The 20,890-nt window shown below is 48.2% G+C and overlaps 2 long non-coding RNA genes across 5 annotated transcripts in view; one reads left to right on the top strand and one right to left on the bottom strand.

Moving 5' to 3' along the window:
• Positions 1–20,890, bottom strand: part of LOC143653635 (uncharacterized) — a 36,771-nt gene that overhangs the window by 8,360 nt on the left and 7,521 nt on the right. Inside the window, exon 2 of the long non-coding RNA XR_013161430.1 lies at positions 12,691–12,815. This is a non-coding gene — a long non-coding RNA (uncharacterized LOC143653635). The remainder of the gene's footprint in view (positions 1–12,690; positions 12,816–20,890) is intronic.
• Positions 3,995–12,332, top strand: LOC143653634 (uncharacterized). Of its 4 annotated transcripts, none has more exons than XR_013161428.1 (6): positions 3,995–4,128; positions 4,817–4,910; positions 6,256–6,357; positions 7,564–9,638; positions 10,593–10,640; positions 11,473–12,332. It is a non-coding gene; the product is annotated as an uncharacterized LOC143653634 (long non-coding RNA). The 4 variants fall into 4 exon arrangements; XR_013161427.1 differs by having other exon boundaries at positions 3,995–4,203; positions 6,259–6,357; XR_013161426.1 differs by having other exon boundaries at positions 3,995–4,203; positions 8,785–9,638.

Here is a 20,890-nt window from a genome sequence, read left to right as displayed (position 1 = left end):
TAAAAAGGTATTGGCTCTCTGCAGCTGCAGAGGCCAGTTCCTCCGCAGCCTGGCGCTTTAATGCCTGCCGCTGTTATTAGAGCTGTAATGAATGGGCCGCTGTGAGTGCGCTCTTCAGAAGGACTGCAGAGGTACAAGATTAATGAGATGAGAGCATTGAAAGGTACAGACGGCCCCTGTTTCCCAGCCGCACGCAATGTCTGCAGCAGCACCTCTGGCTTTGTTTGCTCCATGGTGGCGGAGAGGCTGCCGCATGGAAATGACCCCGGGATCAAGCTGGAAAGATGTGCATTCCCACCAGCTTACATCCTTGGGCACCGTACCTCCTCCCTGTTAGCGGAGGGGGGTTGCTTTTCCTGGCCCCCTCCCCCCAAGGCAAACTTTCACTGCTGCTGCCGCCCTGCCCCTCCCAACCTGGTCTGGATTTGGTCTTGGATGGATTCCTCCTGTTCTTTGGGTCTTGGTATGGTCCCACCTCCCACCTGTGCACCCCCCTTTAAGGATGCTCGTGGAATCCTCCATCTGACTCCCGCAACCAGCAGCTATGGGAAAGGGCAAGTTTTAGGACAAAGGTTGTGGCACTTTTAGTTGCCTGCTAACACCCATGGGTCCACGTGAGTTGATGGCTGTCTGATAAAGGGAAAGCATCAATGGATGCTGAGGACATCCCTGCATCAGTAGTGTCATAAATTATTTATGGAAAGACTGTATGGAGGCTGGAGCAAGTCAACTTTGACTGTAGTCCTTCTGTGTATCAACTGTGCTGTTTCATGACCCCCTGGAGGCAGGTATGAAATCCACTTCATAGATTTTCACAGAGGTTAAAGTAGTATGTCCAAGGCCACAAGGACAGGAAGTTTCTAAAGGAAACCTACTCCCAGGTGGGAACAAATCCCCTTGTTGTGTCTAGGAGATCTCTTAGTTGACAAGCAGGACCTTCTTGCTCGTGGCCCAAACTTCAAACATGACCTGGAAGGATTGTGGAGAGCTGGGCGCTAGCCAAAAAGCCAAGATCACCACCCACCAGGGAGAAGGATATGAAGAGTTTGAGTGGTAGGCTGTAGCAGAAAAGGCACCAATAGATAGAGGCTGTGTGTCAGAGGACTAGGAATTGTGGGAAGGGCATCACATTGAATGGGGTGATGTTTCAGGAATGGCCTAAGTGAGGTGGGCAGCGAGCCATGTGGATATCTGGGTAAAGAATTTTTCAGGCAGCGAAAGAACAAGTGCAAAGGCCCTGTGGTAGAAGTATGCCCAAGTGTTTTAGAGTGCCCAGTGTGACTGGAACAGAGTAGATAAAAAAGAACATAATAGGAGACACTCTGGAGGGGCAACAGAGAGCCACACCCTCTATGACTTGGAGACTCCCAGGGGCTTTGACTTCTACTCTCACTGCCATGGGGGTAAAAGGAGGATGCCAGAGTTCTCCAAGGACTGGGGTTAAACCATGGTGCAGAGCAAAGAAAACTCAGGGAACAGGGATCAGGGCTCCCTACCTGGGGAAACAGGCCCAAGTAAAGAACTAGTATAAGATGAGGCTGAACGGAGAAGTCCCAAACTGAAACCTTCTGCCAATTTGCAAATCCAGACCAGGGTGGGAGGGGCAGGGCAGCAGCAGCAGTGAAAGTTTGCCTTGGGGGGAGGGGGCCAGGAAAAGCAACCCCCCTCCGCTAACAGGGAGGAGGTACGGTGCCCAAGGATGTAAGCTGGTGGGAATGCACATCTTTCCAGCTTGATCACTGAGCTTATGTTCATGGAAGATTTTAGATGTGGCCAGAGGCTGGGAGGGCAGTTTATGGTCAGCATAGCCACTGAGGAGAGAGGCAAGAAGGGCCTGGACTGGGGCAGGGCCGTGCCAGGGGAGAAGACTGTGAGTGTGTGAGTGTGCGTATGTGTGTGTCAGAAGTGTATCGTGTGGGTTTGGCTGTCGGAGCCAGCGAGAGGAAGGATGGGAGGAGGAGGGTGTGAGATCATTGGAGGCCAACGTGGAAGCTGGCCCAGCACCCCCAGGCCCACCTTAGAGCTCATTAGCCCATCCTCTAAAGGGTTGAGAAGTTCAATGAACTACAAAATGACCAGTCATGCCCCGTGGATGTGAGCCCTGTCCATCAGAGCTTTCTGGGAGCTATGCTGGTCACCCCAGGACTTTCTCATGTGGGGTTGTTGGCCCACCCATGGGTAGAGCAGCTAATTGGTGCCTCAGTAGGTTGGGGTCCTTTTTTCCATCAGCTCTGCAGTTTCTGCGTAAACAGGCATTGAAGCAGCAGCCAGCATGCGCCAAAGGAAAGTTTGCACATTCACCATGTGGCTCAAATTAAGCGAGTGGTGCAGTCACCAAAGCATGTGCATTAGAAAATAAACATTTAGTATGTCAGGGCTGCGAATGTTTTCATGTGGCCTGGTAAGGAAGGCAGATGTCAATTCCCTCTTTTTTTTTTTAATTCCAAATAAAACTGTCACTGGCAATATTTCTGATACCCCTTCACCAAGTGTCAGCTCCACAATTGCCATAGTGTATATGTGTTTGTGAATACATATGATGGTGTGTTTGTCATGAGGGTGAGAGTATGGGATAAAGTGCCTGAAAAAAGTGTGTCATTGGGTAAGAGTGTGTGAATTTGTGTCACAGCTCATGTGTGTGAAAGTGGGTGGGTGAGAATTTGAGTGTGTGCATATTGAAGTGTGCCTATGAGGGCAGGCTGCGCTGGGGTGAGTATGGGAGTGTGAGTTTGCATGTACTGTGTGTGTGAAAGTGTCTGGTGGGTTGTATTGTAACGGTGTGAAAGTGTGAGTGTGTATTTATGTGTGAGGATGCATGAGTATGAAGGAGGATAAATGTGCATGAGTGTGCATGCATAGTGCCTGTGAATGAATGTGTCTGTGACTCTGAATTTGCATGGTTGTGAATGGGTGTGAGTGTGGTTATAAATGGGTGTGTGTTATGTGTGTTTGAATTTGCATGTGAGAGTGTGGATGTGTATTGTATGTGAGCCTGTGTAGGAAGGGGTGTGAGGATGTGTGGATGTGGCTATGGGGGCGAATGCACGCATGGGTGTGCGGGTGTCTGATTTGTCTGTGGCATGTGTGCTGCACAGGGCTGGCCCGGCACACAAACCTGCGGGGGCTCCCTGCAGCCCGCCTGTCAGCTCCCTCCCACCTTCCTCAGCTGCAGCTCCAAGGCTGCTGCTAAGAAAGCAATCAGCCCTCCCATTTGGACCCCGCCCGCCCATCACTCTCCGGGGCTGGCAGGCAGAATGAGGGGAAGGTTCTGAGACCTGCCCCTCAGATACAAAGCTTCTCCTAAAACCCAGGAGCACCTGGCAGGGAGGCGGCCGCCTCTGCCCAAGGCTTCCACTGCACTCCCAATTCCCGGCGCCTTCCCCGTGCTGGCGGAAAAGGCATCGTGCTGGCGGAAAAGGCATCGGTTGCCATGCAGAAGCTATTCCATTGGAGCCTTCCCGTTCCCCACAAAAAGAACCCTCCACATATTATACACATTTTTCAATGCAATTATCCCCAGCCCACACACACAGCTTGGAGGATGAAACATAAAATACAGTCTGCTCTCCACACAGAGACCAACACTACAACCGGCATCATAATAAATAAATGAAGTGGCCTTCTCATCCTGCCTCCTCCTTTCCCTCCTCCTCCTCCTCCCCTTCCTCCCGCCCTCCTCACCTCCTCTTCCCCCTTCTTCTCCTTCCTTGCCTCCCCCCCCACCCCACCTCTGCCTGGCGCTGGGCTTGTTTTTGCTCCTTCTCGTCTGGATCCCATCCATCCCCTTCCCGCCCCCTCCCGGCGCAGCCACGGCGGGCATCATCACCGCGAGCTGTCACCCCCTCACTGCTGCCACCGTGGAACGCGGGCTTTGTTCGACAAGCCACCCAGGGTTCCGTTCGCTGCGTCTGCCGCAGAGGGCTGCCTGCACGAAAGGCTGGCTGCGAGCGGGCGGGGGCGGCGGGGGCGGGGGGGAGGGAGGGAGGGAGGGAGGGAGGGAGGTTTTCTAAGCAAATGGCTTCGCGGATCATTGAAGGGACGGTGGAAAGCATCCCCGAGCACCTAAAGCCGGATGCTCCGGTGCAAATGGACCGACGGGCGGCAGCTGGGGACCGACTGCGCGCGGCCGTGAGCGCTCGGGTTGCTAGGGAACAGCCGGGAGAGCATTTTGTCTTCAGGCTGCAGATCCTGGATCCACCTGAGGTTTCTAGTTCTAGAGCCACTGCCAGCCGGTGTTGGCCACGTGGGCGGGAGATGGGCACAGAAGGCTGTTCAGCCCGGGCAAGGTCCCGCGGCCCGTGCTCAATGGGATTGCATCAGCATTTGCAGTCACATGTAGGGAGGAGGCTTTTTGCACCGACTGGTGATTTTCTTTAAAAAGAAAAAAAAAAAAAAGATGCTAGTGCCCACTTGGCAGACAAACCCCCAGGCCACTAGGGTCCCAACACGCTAACGATAATGCTCCAGTTTGGAACCCAGGGCTCGTTAGTTTTCCTGAGTTGGCCACCCCTTCTGTCCCTCTCCCCCCATTCCTCTCTCCTGGTGCGTTCTCTGCATCTGCCCAGCTCCAGTGGCCCTCACCCGTCTGCCGACCTGTGTGCTTTGGGGAGCAGAGATGGTGGCTTTCCCCTCTGAGACTTTTTAAGTTCCTGGTTTTAATTAATTAATTAATTTTAAATGGCGTGGGTGCGGTTCTTGTCTGCATGGATTAATTAGGCATTCCTGGCTACGGACAAGGAGGCTGGTTCTGTTCACATTGATTTTTACTAGGCATGGGTTGTTCTAGCTTTTGGTTCACAGCCCCGTGTCTTTTAAGGAGCTGGTGAAATACTCCCCGATGCTCCAGGTCCATCTTGAGCAGCAGGAAGGATTCGCCTGAGCCCTGGTCTGGACGGGCTCCACCCCTGAAGGTGAGGTCAGACAAGTGGCAGGCTCCAGCTGACCTTCAGTCTCCTTTTTTGAAAAATGGACTTATTGAGGATTAAATAAAATAATGCACAGCATGGCTATTGAGGATTAAATAAAATAATGCACAGCACAGCTAAGCACAGTAAACGTCCCCACCCCTTGGGCCTAGGCCCCAGGGCAGGTTAGAAGCCCCATGATTGGGGCTTTGAACATACGTGCAGCATCCTTGCTGACTTACCTTCTGCCCAGCAAGGCCCCACCCTCCAGTGCTGGAATGTACTGGGATTTTCCAATTTGAACCTTGGTCAGAACTTAACCTGCTGGTAAAGCACTGGATAAGGGTTTATGTTTTCTAGGAATTTGCAGTTGTTTTCCCTGGCTTTTATTGCTGCCCCATGGCCCGGCCACAGGCCTTCTTGCCTGGGACCATACCTCTTCAAGTCTGAGACTAGGGTCCCCCAGAATGCCCCACCTGGCAGCCCAGGCCCTGGGACCCCCAAAAACTTTGACCTGCATGTCCTTGGGGCAGTGGCACCAAAACTACACTTGTGTAATTTCCTCTCCAGCACAGTCTCCAGAACAACCCAGAAGAAAAGAGTATGGGTCTTTTTGTCAGCTCTTTCTTGCAATAAAGGGAAGTGGCATTAATTAAACAGACCATCCATTTCATAACTAATATGCTCCTGGCTTGGGGACTGGCACGTAGACCCAAGCCCAAATATTTGTTGAATGAAGGAGCAGGCCCTTTTAGTATCTGATCTCTTTGAAGGCCCGAGGTAAACCAAAGAGGTGGATTATCACCCCCACATTGCTGATGGAGTACCATGAGGCATTCTTGTCCACAGTTGTGCAGCCAGCTCATGGGGCTTAAATCCAAGCCTGGTAACCCTCAGTTCTCTCATCACACTTGAGCCGTTTTCCTGGTGTCAAGGTAACACAAGGGGTCAGGGAATGTAGCTAGGGGGCATTGGCCAAATGGAGGCTGACGGCATGAGTGGGATCATGATTTGATATCGCCGACAAGTCGACAAGGAGGAAACTCAGGGCAAAAGTGGGTAGATGAAAGAAGGAGCAAGAAGTGAGAAGTAAGGAAGAAAGGCTGAGATAGATGTCACCTGACCTGATTCAAAGACTTGAGGTCAGAGAAGTGATCATTTGTGGGGTACCCCAAAACATCCCTGGAAATGAAACAAGACAGAGTGAGTTCTGCACACTAGGACAGCACCCTGTGAGTTGTAGCAAGAACCCAATGATTGGCAAGAAAATTTCCAGTACCCGTGAGTGGTGAGGGGTAGGGGCAGAATGACCTACCAGGTCTCACGTCTCCCTACTACTCTGCCTTTTGAGGAGGACAAGCACAGTGTTGGCTGCAGAACCTCTGGCTGCTGTGTGGGGTGTGCAAGTTTGGACCAGAGCTGAAGAGTTTGGAGCAAGAAAGGAGAAATTAAGGTAGCCTCTGCCTTCCCCATTCTGCATCCTTCCACCCCAAAAAGATTTGCCTCACCTTTAAATTCCCATTAAACTAATATTTGAAGAACACTGATGAAAAGTATACTAGATTGTGACCTGCCTGGAGTTTCCAGTTGCCTTGGGGTGCTCAAGGCAGGGTGGCGGGGGGGGGGGGGGGATTGAGCAGAACCAGTCACTCTGGACTCCTCCTCTCTACCTATGAGAAACTGTGATTATGGTGAGCATCATGCCTGGCTGTGCTCAACCCAAAACATCTATAACAACAGACGGAACCGAGGGGCCGACCTTAAGCTGCACCCAGCTTCCATTGCTGGGAGGCAGGGGACAACTCAATGAGCTTGCTGTCCTGGTAAATGGTAAACAACCAACTTTTCTTGGGGGGTAATGTCCTGGTTTGCAGCATTTGCCAATTGCCGTGGTATAAACATTCTCACTATGACTGATTTCAAACTCCTTCCTTGACATCACTGCTTATAGAGCTGGGAAGAGACCTGCTCTTACAACCTGAATAAGCAGGCTCCAGCACACCAGGAACACTCACTGGCAAACCCAGCTCCTGTCTCCCCATCTCCACTACCTGGAGGGAAACCAGAGAGAAAGACAGAGATGAGAGAGACAGAGAGCATGAGAGAGAGTCAGAGAGAGATACATAATACATTCTGACGAGAAATTGTGCACTTGAAAAATTTGTTAAAACACTAATAAAAACACACAAAAAAGGAGCCAACATCATTAGGAGAGAGAGAGGAGTGGTAAAGTACCACTTTACCACTTAATTCCTCACTTTAATTCTGGCTCCAATTTCAAGCTTTAGTTGCTCAAGAAAGCTTGGGGAGGAAGCTAGTAGAGGGATATGTGTGTGCATGTGTGTGCATGTGTGTGTGTGTGGACACTGCTGTGCAAAAAATGTGGATATTTTATGTCTATGGACAGAGCTTATTCTTGCTGACCTGCATGCAAGTCCCCTGCTCATGGGCGAGAGGCACAGCAGATCATCTCTGCTCAGCAGCTTCCCAATGAGCAGCTAAAATTTAAGTAACCTTTTTGCAAAAATGATTAATGCAAGAGGGTCACATGAGGAGGGCAGCAAGGCCTATGGAGGCAGGGAAGTAGCCCAAGTGGTGTCTCTAAGGGGCAGAGGTCAGCTCTCCCACTTTGCCCAGACTTCCATCTCTCCTCTTCTAGGTCCCTACTTGGGATTTCTAACCTGGGAACAGGCTTCCCCAGGGGGACCAGATGAGAAGTTTCTGTGACCTGCAGCAGAACCTCCTGATGCTTCCCCCCCCCAGCTCAGAGGTTACTGGGATCTGCAAGGCTGAGCTCCATCCCACCTTTTCAACGTAGCTTTCCAGGAATTGACCTCTTCAACCCTGAGAACTCTTTAACTGGCTGTTTTCTTTGTCTTCTTCAAGAACAGGGCTTATGTCTGAATCACTTCCATGTCCACCATACTAGCCAATGCAAAATGAATAATCACCTCAGCAGAAAATTCAGCTCATTTACACATCCCATTTGCAGATGGGGAAATTGGGGGCTAGGTCCGCTTCTGTTCTATACCTTACAGTTTCCCTAAATGTCATAACTCCTTCTGGTCCCTAAGTGCTTTCTCTGTACTGGAATACCTTTCTATCCCTTGTCTATCTGGCAGGCTCCAGCGCATCCTTCAAAACTCATTCCAAGACCTTCCTCTGTGAAGGTCACTAATTTACCCCTCTCTCCCACCCTCTACAAGCAGTGTGATTCCTTGCCCTTTGAGTCCTGCAGCCACACAGTGCCCACCTCAGTGGCTGTCCTTGTGACATGAACTATAATTCTGTCCCCATGTCTACAGCTCATCCTTATGGGCAGAACTATGCCTGACCTTGGAAGGAACATCCCTGCATCCCTGGGGCAGGGGTTACGGCAGGAGGAGGCTGGACTTCTGAATCCTGGATAAATATTATCTGCTGCCTGGTAGAAGAGAATGCATGCCTCTCTCCACCAGTGTCCCCAGACACCTCACTTCCCCAGACCACACACATGCCTGGGAGGGCTTGTGGAGGGACATTGATGTCCAATATAATGGAGGTCCTCCTGGGTAGGACTTTTCCAGTAGGGACCTAGAATTAAGGCCTTTCTGTTTGTCCTTTTCACACTCTTTTCAGTCTAACTCTTGAAGGGAATAGAGCTTAAGACTATGAGTTTCTTGAAAAACTTGATAATCTGGACTTCACTAAAATTAAAAACTTCTACTTATCGCAAGATAGTATGAAGATGTAGGAGTCCCAAGTTGAAACTGTTCTTAATACTATAACTCAACCTCATCTGTGGTCTCCACAACTTCACCCTACTCCCTCCCGCTTACAGTAGTAAAAACACATTTTACTCTTTTGAGAGCTAAACTAAGTCATGTTTTTCCTTTGAAAGAAAAAAACATACCACAAAGAGAGTGAAAACTTAAGCCACAGAGCAGGAGAAAATATTTACAATGCACCTGACAAAGGACTTCTATTCAGAACATATAAAGAACGTTTCCAAATGAAGAAGTGATAGCTCCCAGAAGAATGGGCAACAGACTTGAATAAACACATCGCAAAAGAGTATATCCAAAGGCCATTAAATATAAGAGGCTCAATGTCAGTAGTCATTAGGGAAATCCAAATTAAACCCATCATGAGATACCACACTGCACCCTTTAGAATGACTCAAGTTCAAAAGCCTGATAATACGGAGCGTTGATGAGAAAGTGAAGCAACTGGAACTTTCTGCACTACTGCAGGGAGTACAAAATGGCCCAGCCGACTTGGAAAACTCTCAGTATTTACCAGTGTGGAATATAGGCACCCCTGTGAGGCAGTAAATCCACCTATGAAAAGGTGACATAAAAGCATACATGTCGGGTTTGATTCCCGGTGCCTGCCCATGCAAAAAAAAAAAGCACATAAATGTCACCAAAATGCATGTGCAAGAATGTTCACAGCCACCTCATTCATAACAGCTAAGAAGAGGACGCCGCCCATATTCACACCAATAGGAGAATGGATACACAAAACACAGAGGGTATACCATGGGATTCTATACAGCAATGAAACGAACAAACCGTTTCTGTACACAACATAGAAGAGTCTCAGAATCGTAATCTGGAGACAAGAATTGAGACACAGAGGACTACACACTGCATGACCCTGTTTAAATAAAGTCCCCAAACAGGCAAAACTGAAAGAGGTCAAGGGAAAGGAGATATCCTTGGACCCCGAGTAATAACTGAGAAGGAACATGAGGTGGGTCTCTCTTTAAAAAATACACACATACATACCTACTATACAATTTTTTCTTAACCATTTGAGAATTTCAGGCTTCCTGCTTCTGTACGCTAAATAAGACATAGGACAGTCTCTTACATAACCATAGCACAGTGATCAAAATCAGGAAATTTAACATTAATCTAATGGAATTATCTAATTCACAGCCCATGCTCTAATTTCATCAATTATCTCAATAGTGTCCTTTATACCTATTTGTTCCCAGTCTTAGATCCAGTCCAGGATCATGCATTGCCTTCAGTTGCTGCATGTCTTTGGTCCCCTTTGACCTAGAACATTTCCTCAGCTTTGCTTTCTGTTTCTCAAAGATGATGTTTCTGAGTCCCAGATGGTGGTTTTGTAGAATGTCCCTCAGTTGGGTTCATCTGATCACTTCTGGCAGGAATCCCACAGCAATGCTGATGTGTCCTTCTCATGAGGCACAGCGTATCATGGGGCCTGTGGTGTTGGCCTCACCTGATATTGGTGACGTTTGCTTTGACTCCTTGGTTCAGATGGTCCCTGTCAGGTCTCCCCACTCTAAAATTCTTATTTCTCTCTTTGAAATTAGGAAGAGATTTTCAGGGAGATCCTTAGACAATGCATCTATTTTCCTGAGCACCTGAGATGCTCCTGATGAACAGACAGCGATGGTTTGCAAAGCCGTCACACCCCTTGCAGGCTTGGCCCATGGAGGGAAGTGACAGATGACATTCAGTAGAGAGCTAACTTTGTGCCAGGCACCGTGCTAAAAGAGCTTGGTGCATAACCTCATTTAAACATCACAACAGCTTTGCTACGAGAAAACTGAGTGCCCACAATCAGGTCTTTTGGAAATTGCATTAATAATGGTCTTCATAATGGCAACAACTATAGGTGGCATCCTACAGCCAGGCCCTGTTCTAAGCGTTTCACCTTATTCCTATTTTATAGGAACTGTTTTCATGTACATTTTATAGAGGAGGAGACTGAGGCTCAAAAGTAAGTAACTTGTCCACAGTCACCCAGCTGGTAATTGGGATTCACATTCAGGTAATCCAAGCGAAGGCCAGGTTTTTAACCACTCTTCCCTATGATGCTAAATGGTCCACCTGAGTTAGTGGAGCCCAGTAAGCACCTGTGCCTGGACCAGAGAAAAACAGAGGGGAGCGGTGGATGGGAGCCACGTGGGAAGTGGCACAGGGGACCGTGGGTATGCCCAACGAGCATAGGAGGGACTGCCGAGTGATGCTCCCTTGTCTCGGCCACCCCCACCACACACAGCCTGGCCCCACAGGTGCATTTCCCCTGTTTGGCCTCCGCAACCTGGTCACTTACTAGTGCAGAAAATGGAGCCTTTGGTCTGGGGGAACTCCTTGCTTAACGAGCATGGGACTCTTCCGATGAGTTCTTGGGTTTCTGCTGAAAGCCCAGCAGTCACAGTGCCAAATTTTAGTGACACTCACTCCAGGCCTGCTTGCAGCACTAGCGCCTGCAGCCACTGATGCTGCCCCCTAATTTCTCCTAGTCACCGGCCTTATGGCCTCATTGGGCTGAGCAGAGGGAAGGCTGTGTTCATGGCTTGGCTTGGAGCTAGAACATACAGATCTCTGTTGCCAGGCTACACATGGCTCCTTTTCCCCCCAGAAGGGAGAAATAATGATTAAAAAATACTCAGTTGCCCAGCAAGCTTCTGGGTGGCTTAGCTGTGAATATTTCACAGAGTCCACTGTCTCCCTTGGTTTGGGATTCGAGTTTCATCCATTTTAAGCAGACAGAGCAGGGGCTGGCCTGTGATCAATGCGAAAATCAGCATCCTTTTTTTCTCCTCCAGGGACATGCACCCCTTGTCCTCTCTTTGAATAGCAAGCAGAGTTCCCAAAAGGACCAGCGACATCAGTACGCCCAGGGGCAAAGCAAAAATCAAGTATTGGGAGGGAAGTGTAAATTCAAGGCAAGAAGGCAGAGGGTCAAGGACAGAAGAAAGCACAGATTGTTTAAGAAGAGGGGAGATGGCAAGTAGCAGGAAAAAGACTTCAATGGAGGCAGGGAACACAGCCTGGACGCATGCACCTATTCGGATAATTGCCTTCTCCCTGGAACCAGCCCGGTCTGGCTGGTAGAAAATCCCCAGGGCTGACCACACAACATTTTGGCCCTGTTAAAGAATAAGCCTGGCTTGCTTACATTTGCAAACACAGACTGAGACCCCATGGCCACAACGCTAGAAGAGGTCCCGTCTATACAGGCAGGACCTGTGTCCTGGATTTCTGAATTGTTTTGTGTTACTTTATTGTTTTTGATAAACTAACATGCTCAATGTGAGTTAATTTGTGTATCTTGGTAAGGCTCTTCATAAAAATGTATTTATGAAGTGTACAAAATATATAGCCTTGGTCAGGCTCTGTAAACCCTTTGTTACAGTTCTTGGTTTTTTTTCCCCACGTGGGCAGACACTGGGAATCGAACCCGGGTCTCCAGCATGGCAGGCAAGAACATTGCCTGCTGAGCCACCGTGGCCTGCCCTGTTGCTGTTGTCTTGGTTTGCACTATGGGGGAAGACCCTGGCAATCACTGAAAACCCCACCATGACATCTGGACATCTTCATGAAGAATGCTGCTCCAGGAGAACTCTGGGAGCTGAAAGGTGGTTATCATTTTCCCCTTTCAACAAAAGGGAAAACAAAGCTTGGAGGGTTAATAACTTACCCAGGGCCCACACAGCTGATTAATGGTAGAAATGGGGTTCAAATCTGATCTGGGAGATGCCAGCGGTTATGCATTCGCCCTTTCATATAATTTCCTCAAAGGAAAAAATGCAGTGCCCTTTCTCTGGGCTTCCCCAATCCCAGAGAACTGAAAGTTTAATTCCCTTAGCCAATTATGTTACTTCTACAGCCATTTTCCGCTGACAACATTTATATCCCAGAACAAAGAGGCCTGGCTTCCCAGAAGCTACCTCCATTTTCAGAAGCATTTTCCTGCTTCATTGCTGGAGTCAAGGATGACTCTGTTCAAGGCAGATTTCTCTCCCCAAGGCTTTCTGACTCACAGATTGGAGCAGCGTGATTAATCAGGAGGGGTTTTGTGGCACATGCCGTCAGACGTCCCACCATCTTTTTTCAGCAGGGGGGGATGTCCTTTCTGGAGTTGGCATCATCTTGTAATCAGCACGACCTGTGAGGACACAAAAGTGAGGCAACTAATCAGCATCATCACTCTGTACCAGACAAAATATCTCCCATCAGGTCTGCAGATTTGCCAGCTCCATTAGGCCCATGTGACACAAATCGTGAAGTTTTCTGAGTCAGCACAATCCTAGCATGCCCAAGTGTGTTGCTCAGAAAACCACACAACTCTTTCGTGCTAATCACCTAGGAGTTGATTGAAGTGGTGGTTGATTGGTTAATTTGCTCTCGGTCTTGGAGAACCTGTGTAAATTAATGGCCTTATTGGGAGAGATATGGTTAACCACAAATGGTTAGGCACTGTTGATTCTTTGCCGGAATGCATTTTCAGAGATAAGTTGGCTTTGATATTAAAGTTGAGTTTCCCCTGAGTCATGGGTTTACTCACTCATCCTTTGAACAAATATTTAGTTAGTACCAGGTACTGTGCTAGAGTCTTGCTAGACATTGGGGATGCAGCAGTGAAGAAGATGTAGCTTTTGCTCCAGGGGAACTGACATCCAAGCTCCATTCTAGGGTAGATTCTGTTTACTTCACCCTCAGGATCAAATCCAATGCTTGAGAGTTAGTTGATCTTCCCCGTAAATCAAATCCCAGAACCCATGACTTGATCTCATTACATCTTGGAATTCTGCCTTGTAACTTGGTGTCTCTCACAGAAGAAAGAAATTGATGCCTGGGAGGAAAGGGGCCAAGTGTGAGATTTTGGAATAGCTACTGAGATGGGGAGGCAGCAGGGGAGCCAGTGCAGAAAATTTACTGTGAGGTCCGGGCAGGCCAGTATGATGTGAAGATTTACTTCATTTCCTGGCTGTATGATCTTAGCCCAGTCAATATCACCAGAGTCTCAGTTTTCTCATTTATAAATTTGGGGTGATATTATCTTTCTCAAAGGATTTTGGTGAGAACTCAATGAGATACCTTATCCAAAGCACTTGGCATTTAGTGAGGCCTCTGTAAATGCTGCTTCCCTTTCACTTTCTCCTTTTAAAACTTGTCCGTGGCTGGGGTAGAGTTTCACTTGCACTGACAGTGACAATAGCTTAGCTATCAATACAACCCCTTCCAAAACAGAAAGCTGCTTCCTTGAACCTAAGAGACAATATGCTTGTTCCTTGGTATAAGTGTTAATAATCATATTGGAAAAACAGGCTTAAACCAGGACTGCCCCAGTCTGCAGGGACTTGTGTCCCTATTCCTTTGCTGATCTTGTCGGCTACAGGGAAATGTTGTTTCTTCAGTGGAATTCTGATCATGTGTTTGGTTTTGCCTTATGGCACAAGCAGACAGACTGCTCAGTGGCTGAGTGACAGACAGAAGATTCCTGGCCCCTGTGGCATTCACGCTATATAATTCTCCCTTGAATGTGGGTAGGGTGATGTGTCACTCCTAGGTGATGGCGTGTCACTCCTAGGTGATGGCGTGTCACTCCTATGATTAGGTTACCTTTGGTGAAGATGAAAGGGATTTGCAAATGTACATAAGATCCCAAATCAGTTGACTGAATTAATCAAAAGGGGGCTTACTCTGGGTGGGCATGAAGGGGACAGATGAAAGTCCTGAGTAGAGGGTCTTGGCCCTTCCTGAAGTGAGAGAGTCTCCCTGGCTGGCCTTGAAGAATTAGGTGACCATGACATGGCAGGGCCATGTGATCAGAATCTAAGGTAGCCTCCAGGAGCTGGCAGGTCCCCTGGCCAACAGCCAGCAAGAAAATGGGGGCCTCCATTCCTGAGCCTGAGGAAAATTCTTCCAACAACCTGAGGGGCTCTGGAAGCAAACCTTTCCCTAGTTGAGCCTCCAGATGAGAACACATCTCAGCTGATCTTTTGATTTCAGCTTTGTGAGACTGTGAGCAGAAAACCCAGCTGAGCCATGCCCACACTTCTTCCCTACAGAAGCCAAGAAATAAATTGGTGTTGTTTTATGTCATTAAGTTCATAATGCAGTGATAAAAAACTAGAACAAACCCCAAACTCACAAGGGTACTTCCATCATCCTCCTGTGTGCTCACTCTGGCCTGTCCCAGGATCTCTCTCCCTCCACATTTTCAAAACCCCACTCCATGCCAAACTTTCCTCATGTACAACTCACTACTTCCTCCTTCAACACACTACTTCCTCCTCCAGGTTCATAAAGCTTTCTTGTACACACACCAACTCTGTTTTCAATGCCCTTTTTCCTGCTCAGACTCTTTCATGAAGTAGGTTGAACTGTGTCCCTCCAAAATTATACTGGAGTCCTGACATCTGTGTGATAGTTAGGTTCAGTTGAAACTTGGCCAGGTAATGGTGCTCCATTGTTTTGTTGCTATGAACTTAAATCATCAGCACTGGGATTATGGCTGATTACATCTATGGTTGACTAAGGGGAGTACCTTCCCTTTATAAAAACCAGTCCATCTTAGGTGTATTGCATTCCAGCAGCCTTAGCAAACTAACACAGATTTTGATACTAAAGTTGGATATGCCAGAAATAAAATGTTTACAGAGGGCATTTATTTAGTTACAAATTTACTTATTGGGAAGGCACATGGTGACATCTGCTGCCCTTTCTCCAGGCTTCTAGGTTCAAACAGTTTTTCCCAGAAGGTTCCTTTCTGCATCTCCAAACATCTGGGTCTGAGCTGGCTCTGAACTCTGAGCTGCATTGTGCTGGACTGTGCTGAGCTCCTCGGAGTGGTGCTGAGCTGTTTCTCTCTCTTCTGACCTCTTCTTTTAAGACTCACTCCTCGTGCAAGGTCCTCCCCTTAGCTGACAGCAGACATAATCCTCCATAGATGAAGTCCATGTGCTGATGATTTAAGTTCATATCAACAGAATAACTGAGCACCAACATCTGGATGAGTTGACACCTGAACCTAACAACTACAACCTTGTACCTGGGAATGTGACCTTATTTAGAAACAAGGTCTTTGCAGATGTAATTAAGGACAAGGTCATACTAGATTAGGGTGAACTTGATGGCTGGTGGAGACAAACCCACAAACCCACTGGGAAGAGGCCAGGTGAAGATGGGAGCAGAGACTAGAATGATGGTACCACAAGCCAAGGGACACCAAGGATGGCTGGCCACCGCCAGAAGCTGGACGAGGCAAAGGGAGATTCTTCCCTAGAGCCTTTGGTGGTAGGATGGCCCTATCTGCACCTTGGTTTCAGACTTCCAGCCGGCAGAAAATGAGGGAATACATTTCTGTTGTCTTAAACCACCCAGTCCATGGTAGTTTATTATAGCAGCCAGCCATAGGAAACACACTATTTAACCGTATTTTGTTGGGTGACTTCTGTGTGCATACACTTCTTAAAGGTGGTTTCTTATACCTATGAGGGTGTTTACAGTCTTCTTCTGAAGATGAGAAGATGACAGCCGCCAGGTAAAGTGGCTCACCCAGGGCCAACCAGACACCAAGCAGCTGAACCAGGATTTGAACCAGGTTCCCTGACTCCAAAGCCTGCTCTCCTTCTAGGCATGCTGCCTCCTGACCTGTTTAAGTGTTGGGGTGCCCCGGATCCCCAACAGGACTGCATTGCCATGTGAACCCTCTCCTATACTTTGTCTCAGTTCCTCCTCCCGGAAACTCTGTGGAGTATTTTCATCTGTAATTCACAGGTGAGAATAGGGAGACATGAGGAGCATCCGCCCATTCATTTACTCATTCCCTATGCATTTATTGAACATCCAAGATGTGCCAGGCTCTGAGATAGCGAAGTGCCAGCCCCTGCCACCCGTCCAGGGTATCACAGTACAAGGTGGGTTGCAGATGCAGAAACAAAGCCTGGTGACAATTCAGGGTGAGATATAGTCCTGACATAAATGGAAGGAGTTGCACCCAGGCTTAGTGTGAGAGTCAGAATAGAGGGCTTCTAGGAGGAGATGGTGAGGTGATGTAAGTTGAACTGGAAGAAGGAGTAAGAGCTAACCTTGTGGAGATCAGGGTGGCAGAATAGGGAGACTAGCCTGAGGTATACAACTGGTATCAGGGAGACACAGGCCTGTATGGGTGGGTTCCACCGCATCTCACTGCTTCTCCAGGTAGATAGGGGTCCCTGGTTGGATGGTGGCACAGCATTTTTGTCTTTCTACCTCCCAAGGCTTTAGCTCCTCTGGTCTTCCCTTATAGCACCCAATAGCCAAAGGAAAACATACATGCACACACATATAACTACATTCAGATGCATACAGGCATACATTTACTCATACTTATGCCCCAAACACACACACAGTCACACGCATACATAATCACACGCACACACACATCTGCATCTTCACACACACATATACACACATACAATACTCACATACACACGTACCTATACACACACAATAACATGCACAGTCATACGCACAAGCACATACAAACGTATATATCCATACACATACACAGAGGCATATACACACATATTCACACCCACAGGCACATGCACACATATCCACACACCAATGTATACTCACACACACATACACACAGACCTCGACAGGAAACCCAACAGCAGCCTCTAGCCTGACAGAGCCAGTGAGATGCCCCACGAATTGGCTTTTATTATGCAGAACAGAAAAGCAGGTGACGGACTGTCAAGTACAGTCTCGTCCCAAGTTGCCTATTGAGAATCCAGCAGACAGCACTGTGGTTTCCAGGCAAATTCCAGCTGCTTCCCTGGTGCTCAGGGTACATAAACCCAGGAAGCCAAATGATGATTTTCCCCTTCAAAAGAATAACATTGTCCAGCCTTCCCTCCCTAGGCTGGAAAGATTTCTGTGGCACGCAGCACCCCCGCACAGGCCAGGCAATCCCGTCAGGTATAAAATGCCAGCTGAGGAACCAGGCAGTTCCATCAATTTCTTCTGAAAAGCCCAGAAGAAATTTGGTCGTAGAAAATCCCTTCCCTCTCTGCTAATAAAACTTATCAGTGCAGGGCAGGAGGCTGGGAGGAGAGGGACTGCAGACACTCGCCTTGCTAAATTACTTGAAAAAATGGCCCTGATCAGCCATCTAGGGGGGGAAAGGAAGTAATATAACATTTACGGGTCCCAATTTTTTCCCTGAGACTCCCCCATTCGCTCCTCTCCTCTCAGTGGCGCCGGCGTTACCCGCTCCGTTGGTGAGGAAACCGATGCCCCACGGGGCACCAGACCTAGCGAGGCCTTTGGAGAAAGACCCAGGTTGATGTGAGCACCCACCCTGGCCCCTTGCTTGGGCTCGGGCTGCTCGCCTTCCCTCTGAATCGCAGCTCCCTTGGGGCCAGGGGGGCCGAATCAAGACACAATAGAGAATGTGGGGGAAAGTCCTGGCTCAGATCCCGGACAGGGAAGGCACTCGGGCTCACACAATCTGCGTCCTTTCCCTTGGCAGCTCTTCTGGGGAATCTACCGAGAGCCTCAAGGGCAGCTCACCTGGGAGCTTACCAAGCAGGCACTTCGCTGGCACCCGACTCCTGGTCAGAGCCCCAGCTTCCGAACAACAAAGGAGGACGCCCACAGAAGCGAGCCATCCCTCCCCACGACCCAGAGGTGTTCTCCAGGCCCTTGACAGGGAGGCCCTTGGTTTCCTGGTTCTCTTGGACCTGCCACGTTGGCTCCTGGCTTCACCAGCCCTCTCTAGGGGTCCCCATCGGAAGCCCTCGTCTGTGGGACTCAGGTCTACCCCGTGACCCAGAAAGAATAGCCCCTGAGGCTGTGAAAGCCCCTCATGGGAATTCCAACTAGGCAAGGCGCTCTGAAACTGGACGGCCCTGAGAAAGGGAAGGCCTTCAACGTGACAGGGAATGTGGGCCGTGCAGCAGGGGAAATTCCCTGTAGGAAGCTCTACCAGACTGTGAAACAGTATTCCCCAGGAAATGGCCGAGGGGGTGCCCGGAGGTATTTAAAGTCTTGTTGGCCTAAGTAATAGAAACCACGTGGTGTAGGCAGTGGCTGAGAACCAGCCTCAGGGGAGCAGCGACAGACTTAATTTCCAAGCCAGCCTTAAGGTTCGTGGAGCCGTGCTGCTCTCACTGGGTAAAGATGGAGCTCGCTCACAGCTCAGAATAAGCCACCAGGTTGGAAGTGGGCACGGCCAAGATGGCAATTCCCAGCAGGTGGCCGCAGCTTGGGGGCAGAGGGAGGGGGGCATCGTAAAGCGGGTCTGCAATCTGCTGTCCACACAAGGAGGACAGGCTCATCTGTCCCTTGAAGTCAGAACACCTGAACCCCCACCCCCACCCCACCCCAAGCTCTAGGGTCCAAGCAGGTCCCTGGGCCATCCTGGGCCTGCTTCCTGTCTGGAATATTATAATACAGTAACTCTGCAAAACAGTACTTAGGTTACATGTAAGCCTAAGTACTCTATGGGGGAGCATAGAGAGAATTGTGTCTGATTTCCCCATGGTTATGTACAATTTGAAATTTGTGGGAAAATGAGGTGGCTAAGTCCTTTTTTTTTGCAATGGGCAGGCTTGGGGAATCAAATCTGGGTCTCCAGCACAGCAGGAAAGAATTCTGCCACTGAGCCACTAGTACACTGCCCACTAAGCCCTTTTTAAGAATAGTGCTGCTTTAACAACTAGACGCTATATTTAAATCCAGGAAAATGTCTCCATTCCCACTATGACTGTACACTCCTAAGGATAGAGACTGCAATATATTCACTTATCTCTATCATACCCGTACGCCGTAGTCCCCTAGGGAGTAGTTTTCATATGGGTGACTTGAAGCGTCTAACATTAATACCAAATGTCGAGACTGTGTTACTCGTTTTCAGATCAAATGGAGTTAGAGGGACAGACAGACACCCTGTCCATTTACCATCTCCTACCCCCAAACCCACCAGCTGATTGGCTTTATTGCCCCCACTCGGGGTCCATGTTGAGTATAACTAAGTTGGAAATCAGCTGATGTTGACACACAGTTGAGCACCAACTTTGGGCCCAGACTTGGCCAGATGTTCTGGGGGACACAGAGGTAAATAGGGTTTAGTCACTGCTGTCCTTGAGGTCAAGGTATAGCCAAGTGATGCTTCACCTTTTTAAGTCCCAGCCCAGTTTAAGACGCAATGAAAATTATGGACCATTTCCCAGTAAAGGCCCATGAGTGCTCAAAAGCACAATATTGCCTGCTTTGGGGTGGGGGGGTGCAGCTTTTGGGGGGGTGCAGAAGAAGGCCCAGCTAGGAGTGGATTTCCAGTGAAAAGCGAAAACTAATAATGGAGTCCATGTGCTGCTAATTCTGAAGAATCTGCTTCCATTAAAACCACAAATATGAGGAGACCACTGAAAAGGCATTTCATTCTCACTGATGATTTTTAAAACCCCACAAATATTACCTGTCATTACGGTTCCAGAGGATTTTAAGTTGAATAGTGAAAACCAAGGACAATGAGACAAAGATTCCAAGAAATAGATTTTGGAAAACCTAGTCTCGTTTTTAGTGTAGTGACTCAGCTGGGATTAACTGAACATTTACTATGTTCCAGGCACTCTGCTACACCCCACACATGCAAGATCTTTTTAAAGCCATGTAACTCTGCAAAGCAATGTATTTATCCTCATTTTAAAGATGACAAGAGTGAAATTCAGAGAGGATAAGCCACTTTCCAAAGGTATGAAAGCCCTTAAATGAAGGAGCCTCAATTCTAATCAGGCACAACCTAAAGCCTAAGCACTGCCTACCTTTTCTCAGAACACAAATTATCTATTAGAACAGGCAAAAGGGCAACATTTTCTAAACAATGAAACCCAAGTTTGGTTCTTTGAAGATCAGTAAAATCAACAAACCTTTAACTAGACAGACCACAAAATAAAGGACTCAAATTATTAAAATCAGGAATGAAAAAGGGGACATTATTTCCAACTTTACAGAAGTGAAATGGATTAAAAGGAAATAAAGCAATTAATAATTTGGCCAACAAATTAGATGACCCAGATAAAATGGAAAAATTCCTAGGAAGACACAAACTCAACACACACAATGTTGGTCTATACCTCTCATTCTATAAATTATATTTTATATACTGTGTTCTTACTGTATATATAATTTTGTATCATGTCTTACCATTATGTCTTCCAGCTTTTCCTTTGTTTTTAAAAACCCTTC

The sequence above is a fragment of the Tamandua tetradactyla genome, chromosome 13 (assembly GCF_023851605.1).
Source record: "Tamandua tetradactyla isolate mTamTet1 chromosome 13, mTamTet1.pri, whole genome shotgun sequence".
In the NCBI taxonomy this organism is placed as follows: domain Eukaryota; kingdom Metazoa; phylum Chordata; class Mammalia; order Pilosa; family Myrmecophagidae; genus Tamandua; species Tamandua tetradactyla.
Note: the sequence above shows the minus strand (reverse complement) of the source record. Positions and strands in the feature narration are given on the sequence as shown.